Below are 14675 nucleotides of genomic sequence, written 5' to 3' on the forward strand. Positions count from 1 at the left end.
CTGCAGTGTCTTCCTGCCCTTCTGCTATCCTCAGCTCGGTAGTTAATGCCTACCACCGTGTCAAAGATTAAGACACCTCATGATAAGTTCTCAGAGACCCTTGTAATTCTTTAGGCACATATGAGAATTATAGTTAAATATTCCCAGCCATTTGTTTAATATCCATCCCCCATAATATGTGTCTCCCTTTCTCCTTAAGGGCCTGCATCGTGTCCCACTCTATAGAGTGTCTGTGCTATCAAGACTGGTACATAATGGACTTCTAAAGAAATAGTAAATGAAAAAGTTACTTCCAGAATAGAATTTTTGTGTACTGAGTCTGGGTACATCTGTACATGGGTCTAGGTCTGGGGTCTTGTCAAGTTCAAAGAGCAGAAACAGCCCTTGTATATAGTCCTTGAATAGCAAAACCCAGAAATCCAGGAGCTTGCACCCCTCATGGCATTTGTGAGGTTCACGTGATGGCAAATCTAGAGCCAGAGTTAATGACTTCTGAACACACTGATTCTGAAAAGCTACACATTCATGACAGGACAAAACACGGATACTGCTACACAGTGTTACCCAGATACAAATCAGGCATTCATCTAATCAAGGACCCGTATGGTGGTTGCCACTGATAAAATGATGGAGGCACACAATGACGCTGCGAGATAGCAACAGACAGGCACAAAACAGCATATCTCATCCACTCCGGTGTTAATGTCCTGCATCATCACTAAGCGGTTCTCCCAGATGTGGGTCTGGGCTGGGCAATCTTGGGCACAGTGAGGTGACCCAGAACAGCCCTAAGGAAGTCCTTTCTGGTAGGTGATACAGACCGTGACCCCATAGACCCTAACACAGACACAAAGTCATGCTGTTGAGACGCAACTTGAACCATACACAGTACTACTGAAAGACAGAAACACACAGACCCAGAGTGGTACAGGGACAGAGGAACCCCCACAGACACACACGTGAGAAACAGATGTAGGAGCAAACAGACACGATCACACCCACACACATTAAATAAGGCATGGAGGTCTAAGAGGGGCCAGACATGGTGAGAAGCACTTCCGAATCAAATGTGGGTCACATTCCCATTAAAAAAAAATCTGATACAATTATGATCTCCATTTAAAATTTAATAAATCCGGGCACAGAGAACTTAAACTGTCCCAAGGTCACTAGCTGATAAATGTGCTTGCATGTTTAGGATTTTTACCTGTTTGGTCTGCCTTATCCTCTGTTCTAAACTCTCCCTTTCCCTGAGGCTCTCATGAGGCTGGTCCCTCCTCCTCCTCAAGGATCAGGTCTAAGAGGCCTTCCAAGACCCCATATTTAAAAATCCAACGTTGCCTTGCTTTGTTGTCTCCAAGAACCCAGGAGTATTTGAAATTACTGTGTATCCTTTTCTTGTGTATGTAGCTGGCTGTCTTACATGGGCTGGTGAAATTCCTGCCTTACTTTGATTAGCTTTGTCATGGAAAATCCAATCAAAGGAGAGAGTAGTCAAGATGGGTGTGGCAGGATGTGGGTAAAAGGTGTGATCTCACCTGCTCCAATAAAATGGCAGCTTGGCCCCAGAGTCCTTTACATGTAGCTCACAGTCTTCAGAGTTGGATGCCTGAAGGGAGCTCCTCAGTGTAAGAAGTGAGTTTTAATCCTTGCATTCTTTCTATACTTCATTAGAACTCAACTTCAGTGAGTAATATGTGTTTACCATTGGTGGCATTTATTTTTTAAAAATAAACACAATAAGTAGATGATCTGGAAGTACAGGAATTATCTCATACCATTCCTTTGCTAATGGAATTCTTCTACCCCTTCAACCTTGAGCAAATTTTAGAGAAAACATTAATAATAGGGGAGTCTCCTTAAAAATATAAATGGCTCTGCCACGTCGTAGAACCATTTAAAGTTAGGTTGAGTGTTATTTGTTGACATGGGTTAAAATCAAAATCACAGAAACATGGGCTATATTTCATGGATCTCAAAATCTTATGAGGCAGTGACATAGTGAGCAAAAAGGATATAAAGAATGCTTAATTGCATGTAGAGATAAATACTACTTAATTCAATAAAAAGAAAATCGACCCTTTTTCAAAACATTTTTGGAATGGAATATATAGCCTGCCTTTGCTCAATGTTATCAATCATACTTAAACTTGCAACTCCAGTTGGCTTTTTTTTTAACTCCTCAATTTTGGTTTAAGCACTGAACTCTCATCCTGCCACATAATGGGCATTATGCAAAGGACTGAAAGAATCCCAAATAGTTATAGGACACTTAAACTTTCTTGATGGTATAACCTCGTTGCTCTGTATATCTCCATAATATAATGGTGAAACATATTGGGTCTTCATCCACAGTTCCTGTAAATGCTTCAGAGCCATAAAAATGAAATGGGTGTCTTGTTATTAGTGAAGGGGATGTTTGGATCCCACCCTAGGACAGGGCTGGTTGCCAGGAGGACCAACCATGTGATTAGAGGGTTGAAAATTTCAGTCCTAACCCCCACCTCTGGGAGAGGAGTGCGGTTGGAAGTTGAATCAGCCAATGGCCAGTGACTTAGTCAGTCATCTGTGCAACGAAACCTCCATGAAAACCTAAAAGGACTGGGTTTAAAGAGCTTCTAGGCTGGTGAACGTGTGGAGATGCAGAGTTGCGGTGTGACACAGATACTCCTTGCTCTTTCTCTACACCTTGCCCTATGCATCTCTTCATCTGGCTGTTGATTTATATCCTTTATCACATCCTTTAATAAACTGGTAATGTTGTTTCCCTGTGTTCTGTGAGCCATTCTAGCAAATTAAAAGAGGAGGAGGTCCTGCGAACCTCCAGTCGGGAGCCAGTCAAAAGCACAGGTAACAGCTTGGGACTTGACTGACATCTTACAGGGGCAGTCTTATAGGGAAAGTGCAGTCAAATGCTCTACCACTGAGCTATGCCCCCTCTTATAGGGAAAGTGAAACGTGGAAAGTGCCTTTCCAAGTCTTGACAGTTTTTTTTTTTTTTTTATGGGTTTCATTATCTTTACTCGGTTAGGGAGTGTTTTTGTTTGTTTGCTTGTTTTTTAATTTTTTGGAAAACAAGCTCTTTGCCACTGATTAAATTGAGGAGAAACGAGCCCTTTAAAATATCATCATTCAATCTGTGACTGTAATATAGAGAGAAATAAAACTGATGTTTGTACATCATTTTGTATCCAGCAACCTCTCTAAATTAATTAATTCAAATATTCTCTCTAGTGTTATGTATACATTTTATGCATATGTTACAACATCATTTGGAAACAAGAACATTCTCAGTCCTTCTCACTTACCACAATGGTAAATTCTTCTTTGGAGTTACAGAAAAACTCAGAAAGGCATTGACTGACATGTCCTTTTCCCGTGGACTACTTCAAAATCCCTGTTTGACAATCTGCAAACAACTTCTGCTTCCCTTGTCAGACGTCTAGAGAGGGAGAACCAAGCATGGCTTCACTTGTCCTCAATGTCTTGACATCAGTCATATTTGAAGGATCTGGACCTGGGGAGGCTGGTGGCTGAGATCCAGGGAGGATGCTGGTGACCAGCCTGGTCTCCTGGATGCTGAACGTGAGTCCCCCATCCCTAACAGGGAGAGGCAACTTCCATTATTTTTGCCCAGGTGGGGAGGGATCATTGTTTTAACTTAAAGGGCCTGGTGAATGTTGAGAGAAGCTGCAAGATAAATATTTATCCATTTATCCATTTATCCATTGCCTCTCGAGATGACATGTGGAGTTATAGCTCACTACATTTCTCTGTGTGAGAGATGGTCAGTCACCTAAAAATGGGGGGTGGCGGACAGCTAAGATTATCAGCATCACACTCATAGCAAGTCAACCCCTGCTCCCTCCTCTAGACTGGGAACTTGTAGCTGGAGAAGGGTTTGGAAATGGGAGAGACTAGGGTCCTGGCTATGATGTTTGAGCCTATTCTGTGTGTAAGTTCTTAATGTTGGCAGGTTTAATCGTGGTGTTAGTGTCTGCCTCAGTGAGTCTGGTTGATTTGGCAGAACAATTCAATTTGGGACCTCGTGTGTGTGTGTGTGTGTGTGTGTGTGTGACATTAGTCACTTTTTTTTTTTTTTTTTTTTAGCAGTGGTAGTGTATTATGCTGTAGTAGGAAACCAACATGTTTGACTACCAGCTGCACATTCGTTTCCATGACTTAGTAGAATTCTGGTGCACAAATAGACCGCATCTTTTAGCCATCTCGTGCTGATGAACATTAGACAATTTCCACATTTTGGCGAATACAAAGAGGGCTGTTGTGAGCACTGGTGTATGAGTCTTCGTACGGTGCAAGGCAGTACAGTATGCCCTCCAGTACAGTATGCCCTCACAGAATGTGCCACTTTGGCACATCAATTATTTCGAACAAAGTTACTTGAGAACAGGCTGGTATAAGAAGAACTTTGACCCTCATTTCCCCTCCCCGGAAAGCAGGAAATAAATCTTCCATGTGAAAGGTGCCCTCCCTGTCCAAGGAGGCTAGAAGACCTCTTTCTCATCAGAGGTGGGAATTTAGGCCCAAAGAGGCTGTATAAACAAATCTTGGTACTTCACTAATTTACTACCGCACGTCCGGCTCGCCTTGTCAGTTCTTTACAAATGCATTGTTTCTCTGTCTCCCAAGGACAGAAGCTGCCTGCTTAGCTCATGTCTCTGAGTCATGTTTCCATGGGGCCCCTGCACCTATGAAGCCGAATCTGTTCTTTTCCTATTACTCTGTCTTATGTCAGTTTAATTATTAGACCAGCCGAAGGACCCAGAAGGGAAGAAGGGAGGATCTTTCCACGCCTACCATGATCATGTATTTGATTTTCTTTTGAGTAAAAACCTGGGAGTGCAATAGCTGAATCATATTGTAGATTATATGATTAACTTCCTCAGAATCTGTCAAATTATTTTCCATCGACAGCAGAAGTTTACTAGGAGAGTTCTTGTTCCCTCATTTCCTCTCCAACACTTAGCATGATTCTTTTTTTAACTTGGCTTTTCTAGTAAGTGTGTAGTGGTCTTTGGTTGTGGTTTTAATTTGAATTTCCCTAATGGCTAGCAATTCTCAACATCTTTTCCTATAGTTATTTGGTAAGCACATACTTTCTTATGGAGTGTCTGTTCATATCTTTTGCCCATTTATCTAATTGGATCCCTTATTCTCCCAGTGTTGAATGTTAAGCACACTATAAATACAGTCCTTTGTCAAGTAAGTGACTCTGCAAAGATCTGACCCAGTTTGTGACTTGACTTTGGATTCTCTTGTCCTTTGAAGGGCAGAATTTTTTAATGTTAAAGAAGCCCAATTTATCAATTTGTTCCTTTTTGGATTGTTTCTCTGTTGTCATAGCTAAGAAGTCTTTGCCTAATCTGAGGTCACAAAACTTTCCCCTATATTTCCTTCTAGGAGTTTTGTGGTTTTCATTTTATAGTTAAGTCTATGATACATTTTGAGGTCATTTTTGCAAATTATGGGCCCAAGTTGTCTTTTCTCTTCTTTTTTTTGCTTGTGGATATTCAGTTTTTCCAATTATTAGAAAGACTATCCTTTCTCTACCAATTTGCCTTTAGGCCTCTTTCAAAACTCGGTCGTTCATATGCGATAGTTTATTCTTATGCTCTGTTATGTTCATTGGCCTATTTGCCTATCTTACTTTCTATAATAATTCTTTGAAATCAGTAGTTGATAGCCACTCATCTTTGTTCTTTTTGAGTTGCTTTGGCTATCCTAGATCCTTATCATTTCCATGCAAATCTTAGAATCATATTGTAAATTTTTACAAAGAAAGCTTCTGAGTTTTGATTGGGCTTTTTAAATTTACAGATCAGTTGGGGGATAACTGACAGGTTAACAATATGAGTCTTCTGACTTCTGAATGAACTTTATCTTCACATTGAGTTGTCCTCTTTAACTTCTCCCAAAAATATTTTTGTATTTTCAGGCACAGGTGGTTAATATCTTTTGGCAAATTTATCTCAAAACATTTCATGTTTTTATCATATTATAAAGGAAATTTTAAAAAATGTCTATTTCTGATGGTATTGGGCTAAAAATATACTGATATGTATATAGTCACCTGATTTGTGACGGACAAGTGGGCGTGTGGACTGGGCAAAGGGTTGTCTTTTAATAAATTGTGTTGGGTCAACCATATGTCTATATGGAAATACCCATATGGAAAAAACTCGTAAAAATCAACAAATAAATGTTAAATAACCCAATAGAAAATACTCAAAGGTATGAATAACATGCTCCACTTAATGATGTTCAAGGTACAGGAAGCATATGAAAAGGTATATAACATCATTACTCAGAAAGGAACCAAAAATTCAAATTAAAATAACAAAATATCACTGCACATCTTCTCAGAAGGACAAAAATCAACAAGCCTGACAATATAAAGGCAAAGATAGGAAGCAATTAAAATCATTTTATACTGCTCATGCTGAATTGCTTTCTCTATTTTGGAAAAATATTTGTCGGTATTTATGAAAAGTAAATATATGACTACCTTACAAACTGTCAATTCTACTCCTAAAATTATATACCTGAAGTTCACGAATGCATAAGTTCACCAAAAGACATATGCAAAAATATTCATAGAGTTTATAATAGCCCCCAAAACTAAAAGCAACTGAAAAGCAACCAAGGACATTAAACTTTAAAGTGTTAGCATTTCCTGAAATTGTCTTGTAAGCATTCTTAAAGTACAAATTAACACATTAGCCCTAATAAAATGTCACCATAACTTCTATGCCATTAGGAGTCAATCAAATACTTTAATGTGTATTTTTTTAAGATCTTATTTATTTATTTGATAGAGAGAGATCACAAGTAGGCAGAGAGGCAGGCAGAGAGAGAGGGAGAAGCAGACTCCCTGCTGAGCAGAGAGCCCGATGCCTGGTGGGGGGCTCGATCCCAGGACCCTGATGAGATCATGACCTGAGCTGAAGGCAGAGGCTCAACCCACTGAGCCACCCACTTGCCCCAACATGTGTATATTATTTTTAATCAATAAAGGAATTTTAGAATTTAAATCTACAAACTTCAAAGTATTGACTTTGTAACATAATTAATGTAAACATAAATTTAAATATATTATGGTTTGTTAATCCTCAACTTGTTAATATTTTACATCAGGTGGACTTTTTTAATCAAGCATAAAAATAAAAATATTTTAAAATGGTATTTGAATCAAATAAAGATGGAAAGCCCAACCACCATGTTACAGCACTGACCTGCCCTATTATCAGAATGGAGTAGGAGGAAACTGGCAAGGATGATTTTTGAGTTTACAAAAGTAGTTTGGAGGGTCTGGTCCTACTCCTACGGAAGAAGCCATTCTGCCTCCTCCTGGGTTGTGTTCATGAGAGCCTGAAGGACTGAGAGTGGGAAGGAATGGGAAGGAATGGGAACTCAGCACTAGCTCCCGGAGCGGGGGGCTACGGAGTTGAGGAAGGCCCTGAACACAAAACTTAATTTGTGGCCGCGGGATTATTGGAGTTAAGTCCAAGAGCACCTTTGTTCTCTTCTACTGGACTGTGAGAGCAAGGACAATGCCTCACTCCTTGTTGCTTCCCAGATGCCTGAAACAGTTCTTGACAGGCACTTCGTCAACAGTAATTGTTTATTGCACCATCAAACACTCTTTTTTTTTTTTTTTTTTTTAAGATTTTATTTATTTACTTGACAGAGAGAGCAAGTACAAGCAGGGCCAAGGGAGAGGGAGAAGCAGACTCCCTGATGAGCCAGGACACCCCGCCCACCAATGTGGGACTCGATACCACCACTCCGGGATCATGACCGGAGCCAAAGGCAGACGCTTAACTGACTGAACCGCCCATGCTCCCTGCACCATTATACACAATTACAGTTATTCTCGATTATGCAGGTGCATGTAGGTCAGGTGTGCAACTGACTAGATAAGGCAAATGAGGCTTAATACGGGGAAGGGCATCAGGCTCACTTTCAGGGGTTCCCAGTGTAGGAACAGTTTTGGCCTGGGGTTACCTTGCTCAGGTTACTAGCTAGGGCGCACCTGCAGGAAGTTTCAGCCACTCCGGTTACTAAGGAAAGCGTTCTGGGCACCTGGCAGGCTTCGTGGGCTGGGTGTCTGCCTCAGGCCCCAGTCATGGTCCCAGTGGAGTCCTAGGTTGGACTCCCTGCTCCCGGGGAGCCTACTTTAACCCTTCCTCTGCTCCTCCCCACTCTGTGCTCTCTTTGTCAAATAAATAAAATCTTTTAAAAAGTAAAAATAAAGGAAAGGGTTCCAAGCTAGGTAATGAGAAAAGCAATGGGTAGAACCGTGAGACGAACATGGCCATTGCCCATTTAAATTAAAGAGTGTGTCTTTGCCGGGGTGGAGGGTTGGGGGGGCAGGGAGGGGGGTACTTCACTTTTATGTCTTTGTATGAAGAAGTTCCAGTCGGCTACACAGGAAACGAATAAGCGTGGTTCGGTGTTACTGATGGGGAGCTGGGCGGTCGAGGACTATGCTGGGAAAAGAAGCGCTTCTCGTGTTCTTTATGGATGCGGTTAGGAAACCCTCGCAAGGACTGCCTAGTAGAAACTGCAACAGAACCAAGTTTTAGCTGCGTTGTCCCAAACGGCCAGCAGGTGGCGAGAGCGTGCGACGCCGTCCCGCAGGTGGGCCGAAAGGGGGAGACTGGGCTTCCCCTTTCGCTGTGATTTCTGTGCGTCTTCACTCCTCTGAACGAGGAATAGATTCGTTAACCTGGCCGACTCCTTAAAAAAAACTTTTTTGGGGCAGGGCGGGGTGCAGGGGAGGCAGGTGAGGCAGGGACTGAGGCCGTGTTGAAGCACCCCCGGAATCTCGGGGGATTACCAGCATCCTGCCCACGCCGGCGGGCTCTCCCGGCTTCACTGGGCCGGAGGGGGACACCAGCTGTCCTTTCAGTGTTGAGTATTGTCACAAACGTCCCAACAGATACAGAGGTAAACAAAACACCGGACTCTCGCACCGAAAGTAACTTAGAAGTGATCGTTTGTAAAATCATCCAATACCTAGCGGTTAAAACAACAACAACAACAACTCCACAACACTCAATTGCCTCAAATACTTTTCTACAATGATTTTATCTGAATTAGGATTCCGTTGGTTACTATCTGTTTTAATTCCTAACAACCAAATCTCCAAACAGTCGAGTCTGCTCTTTGGGAAAGGACTGAGAAAGGATAATCTGGGTAATAGCAATTCTCATTGTTCATGGATTGTCATTGTTTGTAGACCCTTTCTGTGAAAAGTGCTGGGAGAAGTTTTCTCTGAAAAACAAAAGTAATTACTGATATTTTCCATTCATATTCCGTTCACATTAAATTTAGAATCTTTAAGTTTAAAATTGAAAAGCTTTTGCTCTGAAAACCTTAGTTTGTTTTTTTTTTTTTTTAAGATTTATTTATTTGACAGAGAGAGAGATCACAAGTAGGCAGAGAGGCAGGCAGAGAGAGGAGGAAGCAGGCTCCCCGCTGAGCAGAGAGCCCGATGTGGAACTCGATTCCAGGACCCTGAGATCATGACCTGAGCGGAAAGCAGCGGCTTAACCCACTGAGCCACCCAGGCGCCCGAAAACCTTAGTTTTTACACAATAAGCAAACAAACTTGTTTTCTGTATCCAGACATAATAGGAAACAAACACATTTTAACACTTTCATTATTCTGAATTAAGAACCAGAAGAAAAGAAGGTTTGAATGTAAAAATCTGACCTCAGGTGAGGTCAAGTTCAGACTTCAGTGGAATGAGACTTTTCAATCCCTTCTTCATTTTCAACTGACATTCACTAGTATTTACTAATAATAGAACCTAGAAGTCACGATGTTGCAAAATAGCTTAAGAGAAAAGTCCTCCTCTAATGAGGTATAATGCAACACTCTTCTTCCTGGCTAGTACATTTGTTTCTTGTTTTAAAAAGTCCTTCTTTCTAATATTTTCCTACTTTATCTTCCAAAGGCCTTAGTGGTTTTCTACATACATTTTGGGTCTTCCTCCAACAACCATCCCATAACCAGTTGCCACAATCAACTTTTTTGAGAAGCCCATCTTTTCCTCGCTAACCTGAAATCTCACTTCTCTCTTTTCTGAAGTTTCAAAAAAAATTAGATGTGATCCTTGGCTTCCTATCTAATTCAGTTGGTCAATGAGCCCATCTCTTTGCTGTGCTCTGTAGTATTAGATAAGTCTTTTATTGCTAAATCATATTCTTCCTCTCATTGAGAGTTTCCTGGATCTTTTAAAATCACTCCACTCTTCAAATAAATGTTAGAATTAGCTTCCAAATTCTAAAACTAACATTAGGATTTTGACTGGAAGTACCTTGAAGAATTATACCAACTTTAGAAGAACTGACATATCTATGCTATTTAATATTTCTTGTCCATGAACATAATACATCTTTTAATACCATTAAATAAGAGTCTGATAACTTTGGATTTCTTAATCCTCCAATGCAGCTATTTGTGGTCATATATATATATATATAATAATTTTTGAAAAAGTTTGTTGTTGGACAGAAACTCAGTTAATTTTTGTAAATTGAGAAATAATGACCAAAACCCAAAATTCATTCCTTTGCACATACTGCTTCTCCATAATGATGGTGATTTGCTCATTTTGCATGTCTCCGTCATATTTTAAGAGCATGCAAAATCTTTTTAGTTATAGAAAATAGCTCATAATCCAGAATCCACTACTCTTCTCGTTCAAATGTGAGGCCATCTACATATTGTGTAATTTGTAGGGTTATATGGCACCAAGACATCCGAAGTAAAATACTAAGGGAGAAGGAAAGAAAAACCAGTGGTTAAATAGTCAAAGATGTGAAATATCACAGAAGGAAATATGGGCAGACAGGACAGTTTTTCTCAACTCAGTTATCTAAAATCCATCTCACCAAGTAACTAATTCTTAAGAATTATTGAAACCTTATTTGTGTATTTATCAATTTTGTAGTAACTTACATTAATGTAATTTAACTTGTATTTGAAGATTTCTGAGACTAAGTTGATTGGCTTTCAGTGTGTATTTTTTATGACAGCCTTTTAAAGAACACTCAGACTGTCTCTGCCCCATTGTCTGCCCATTCTCCTAAAAAGAGAAAGTGCAAGAGGGAAGAAGGAAAACAAAAACTTAAGATTGGGAAACAAAAGATTCCAAAGGCCTACATCCAAAGACCTAAATCTTTACCAAACATCTCTTAAGCCCGCTAGTGAATCCAACTAAAGTTGCTTTAACTTTACCTAAAAAAATGAACCACTTTTGGTAAATCAATAGAATTTAATAGAGTCATCTCAGTGTCCACTGGCCAAGGCATTCCTCCTTTGAATACCAAAAACAAAAAACCAAAAATCCAATAAACTGGACAGAGTGAGCCCTGAGATGCAAGGATGGAAACTGAAGGTTGTTTGAGCTGGTGATCAAATCCTGTACCTGAGGGACCCCTCCATTTCTGCCTCTGTGTTCTTTAACCAATGTGTTTTGGCAATGGCGGAAATTATGGCTACACTTTGTCACTCTTCAGGACCTATACGTCATCCAGCTGAAAAGGACTCCAATAACTTGCCAAACTCCTAGACACCACTTTCAATGAGTCTTCTAGTAACTGACGAGGCTGCCATCATGAAGTCTGCACTACATGCTGAGACTACTGAGTCCCATGGCCCTCTCTGCATTGCCTCACCTTTTCTCTATAATGTAGTGAAATGCGGGAAAATAGTGTTGTGAGATAGGAAGCGTAAAGTATTCAGTAAGTTCATAGGTAAGCTTGTTAGCAATGGCCTGAGAGTGAAACACCAAATCTAAAATGAGCATCTATCTCAGTGAAGTCTTGTATTTGCCTCATGAGGACAAAATGGATCCAAGAAGACTTGTCCTAGGATATAGGACACTTGGCAGAGTCTGTATCCAGGTCAGCTCTGCCGAACTAAGTCTATATTGAAGAGCTCCTGTATAACCTCTACCCTGGGCCACCTCGCTTACCAACTGCTTGGGCAGTAGGAAGGGCACTGAGAAAAGAAACAGTGACATGCACATGGCTGGTATTATCTGCCTGATTATGGAGAGCGGCCTTGGAAGTATGGACCTCGTGGTTGGCATTGGCATGGGCCAAAACTATTTTTAGACTCTGCGACCATTTTGAGTTCATTCATCTCATTCTTCCCTAAAACTTGTCAACAAACCTCCACTTTTGTCCTCTTCACATCTTTGCCTCACCAGACAAATCAGTCACACACCTGAATCACTTTAGATCAGTATCGTAGATCATTTCTCTTCCCAGCAAAAGTAAACAATGAGATGCAATGCTCCCACTTCTTCCCAGTGGCAACAATCCTCCTCTCCTCCCTCTTGTCTTTCACAGATGCTCCTGAGTGTACGTTGTTATTACTCTTTCTAATATGGCTGCTATGATTGGTGTCAGCAGTGGGATTACATCCCATAAGTTGAATACTTACCATATGTGAGACATTCTTCCACGCATGTTAAAAATGTTCATTCTTCAGAAGCACTACTCTACCCCCTTTTTAAATGAGGAAAAAAGCTAGAGAAATTAATGTGTAAATGCAAATTTTAAGTGCCACGACCTAGTTTCAAACCTAGATAGTTGTTCTCAATTAGCAATGTATAAGAAACTCCTCCTGTTATTAAAAATAAAAAGCACAACTATGTTCCAGAAGTAGAAATAATTGCAGTGTGAGCTATTTGCTCTGAGAGTTATTTTCTTCCTTCAACATTTGCTTGGCCCGGGCCTGGTATATCTCACTTCCGTATGACAATCGAATGCTGATGTATACATCATAGTTTTGTAGATCTGATGGTGCAGGTAATAGTAGGAGCACAAACCACATGTTTACTGGGTTTCCCAATGTCAAGTGTATAGTATAGTTTCCATAGTAAATGAGAACAGATTCACTGACAAAGAGTAGAAAGACTATTAGTAATGTCCAAGACAAGTTTTTCAGAAATCCTTTTTTTATTATTAAAATTTAAAAATTCTGCTCTACTTTGATGTGCAGAATCCAAATATGCCTTCATGCAATGCAAACTCTAAAGAGAGTTGCATATCCAACGTTTGGGGGCAATATCAAGAAAAGTGACACCTTGAAATTGAATCTTAAGATAAGTCATTCAAATCAATGACTAGTTTGTAAATGTAGTTATTACTAATTGGAAATTTACCATATATTATCAAAACTTGAAAGTAAAATTAACCAAAGTTATATTACAATGGAATTAACTTTAACATACCAAAGGAATAATGGAAGAACAGATCATCTGCATGGTGTCTAGATATAGGGCCACTGACCTTTCCGTAGACTTTGTCAGTGCGGCTCTTTTAACTCCCCTGGGGACTGGGTGCCTTGATTTCAACAACTGTTGGCGATTAGTTTAAAAAGAAACAAGTGCACAGTAGAACAAAGAAATATAATCATTTGCTATAGCTGGAAAAAAGGCTATATACAAGCATCTAGTTCTAACACAATGTTCTAGGCATTCTGGTTTGTGGTTCCTGGGGAACACCTGTCAAATAAGTACTTTGAGCAACAAATATCTTTTTATTTTGTGATATATTTCACAGTGTATTTTTTTCAATGACATACCGTGTTAGTTTAGCTTTGAACCAATTCTTCTGAAGCTGATTAACAACGGGTTAAAGTGATAACAGTTTTTTAAGGAAAGTATAAAAACCTTGCCTTATTTTCAAGGGGACCCCATCAGGGTACAAATTACCTCAAAGATGAAAATTTGATTTATTTACCTGATTTGTTTATGGCCTAGGCAGTTTAATTTTCTGAGTAATAGGAGAATTAGCTGGGATCTTTTCAACTTAGTAGTTTTTGAAAACTTAGTCATTCTAAATTTTCATCTGGGAATGGACTATTGCCCATGGCTCATCTTCTGTCTCAATCTCTGACCTTTTCTTTTTCTTTCTTTAAGATTATTTATTTATTTATTTGACAGAGAAGAGAGACAGTGAGAGAGGCAACACAAGCAGGGGGAGTGGGAGAGGGAGAAACAGGCTTCCTGCTGAGCAGGTAGCCTGTTGTGGGGTTTGATTCCAGGACCCTGGGATCATGATCTGAGCTGAAGGCAGACATTTAAGGACTGAACCACCCAGGCGCCCCAAGTCCTTTTCTTTTTTATTCTGATTTCTATATCCTATAAGACAAACAACAACAACAACAAAATATTTAGCTTGGAAATTATCATCTGACTATCTGGATTAATGGAGAGGGGCCAGGGGCTCATGTGACATGCGACAGAAGTGACAAAAATTATTTATGTTCTGTTTATTTACAGATACTCAGTTACTATTAGTGTGGGATGGAGATGAAGGAAAGAACTTTCTTTCTTTGTTTTTTTCTGTTATGACTGGACATTGACTATGTGGAAACATACAACAAACAAGTTAGTAGCAATTCAAACCGACATATATGAGGAACTATATGGAGGCAGTTCCCAAATGCTGAACAAACTGTTGGAAGAAGCTTGAAAACAGAAGGCAGTTTCAGAGAGGGGGCAGATTGAAGTGGGCATTGACATATGAGTAGGATTTGAGTCAACAAGCCACTGTGTTAAATTTAAATCCGTTTTAGATAAAATAGATAATATATTTTAAATTAAACGCTTTTAAAATTACCTAACCCC

This window comes from Neovison vison, chromosome 1 (genome assembly GCF_020171115.1).
Source record: "Neovison vison isolate M4711 chromosome 1, ASM_NN_V1, whole genome shotgun sequence".
NCBI lineage: Eukaryota > Metazoa > Chordata > Mammalia > Carnivora > Mustelidae > Neogale > Neogale vison.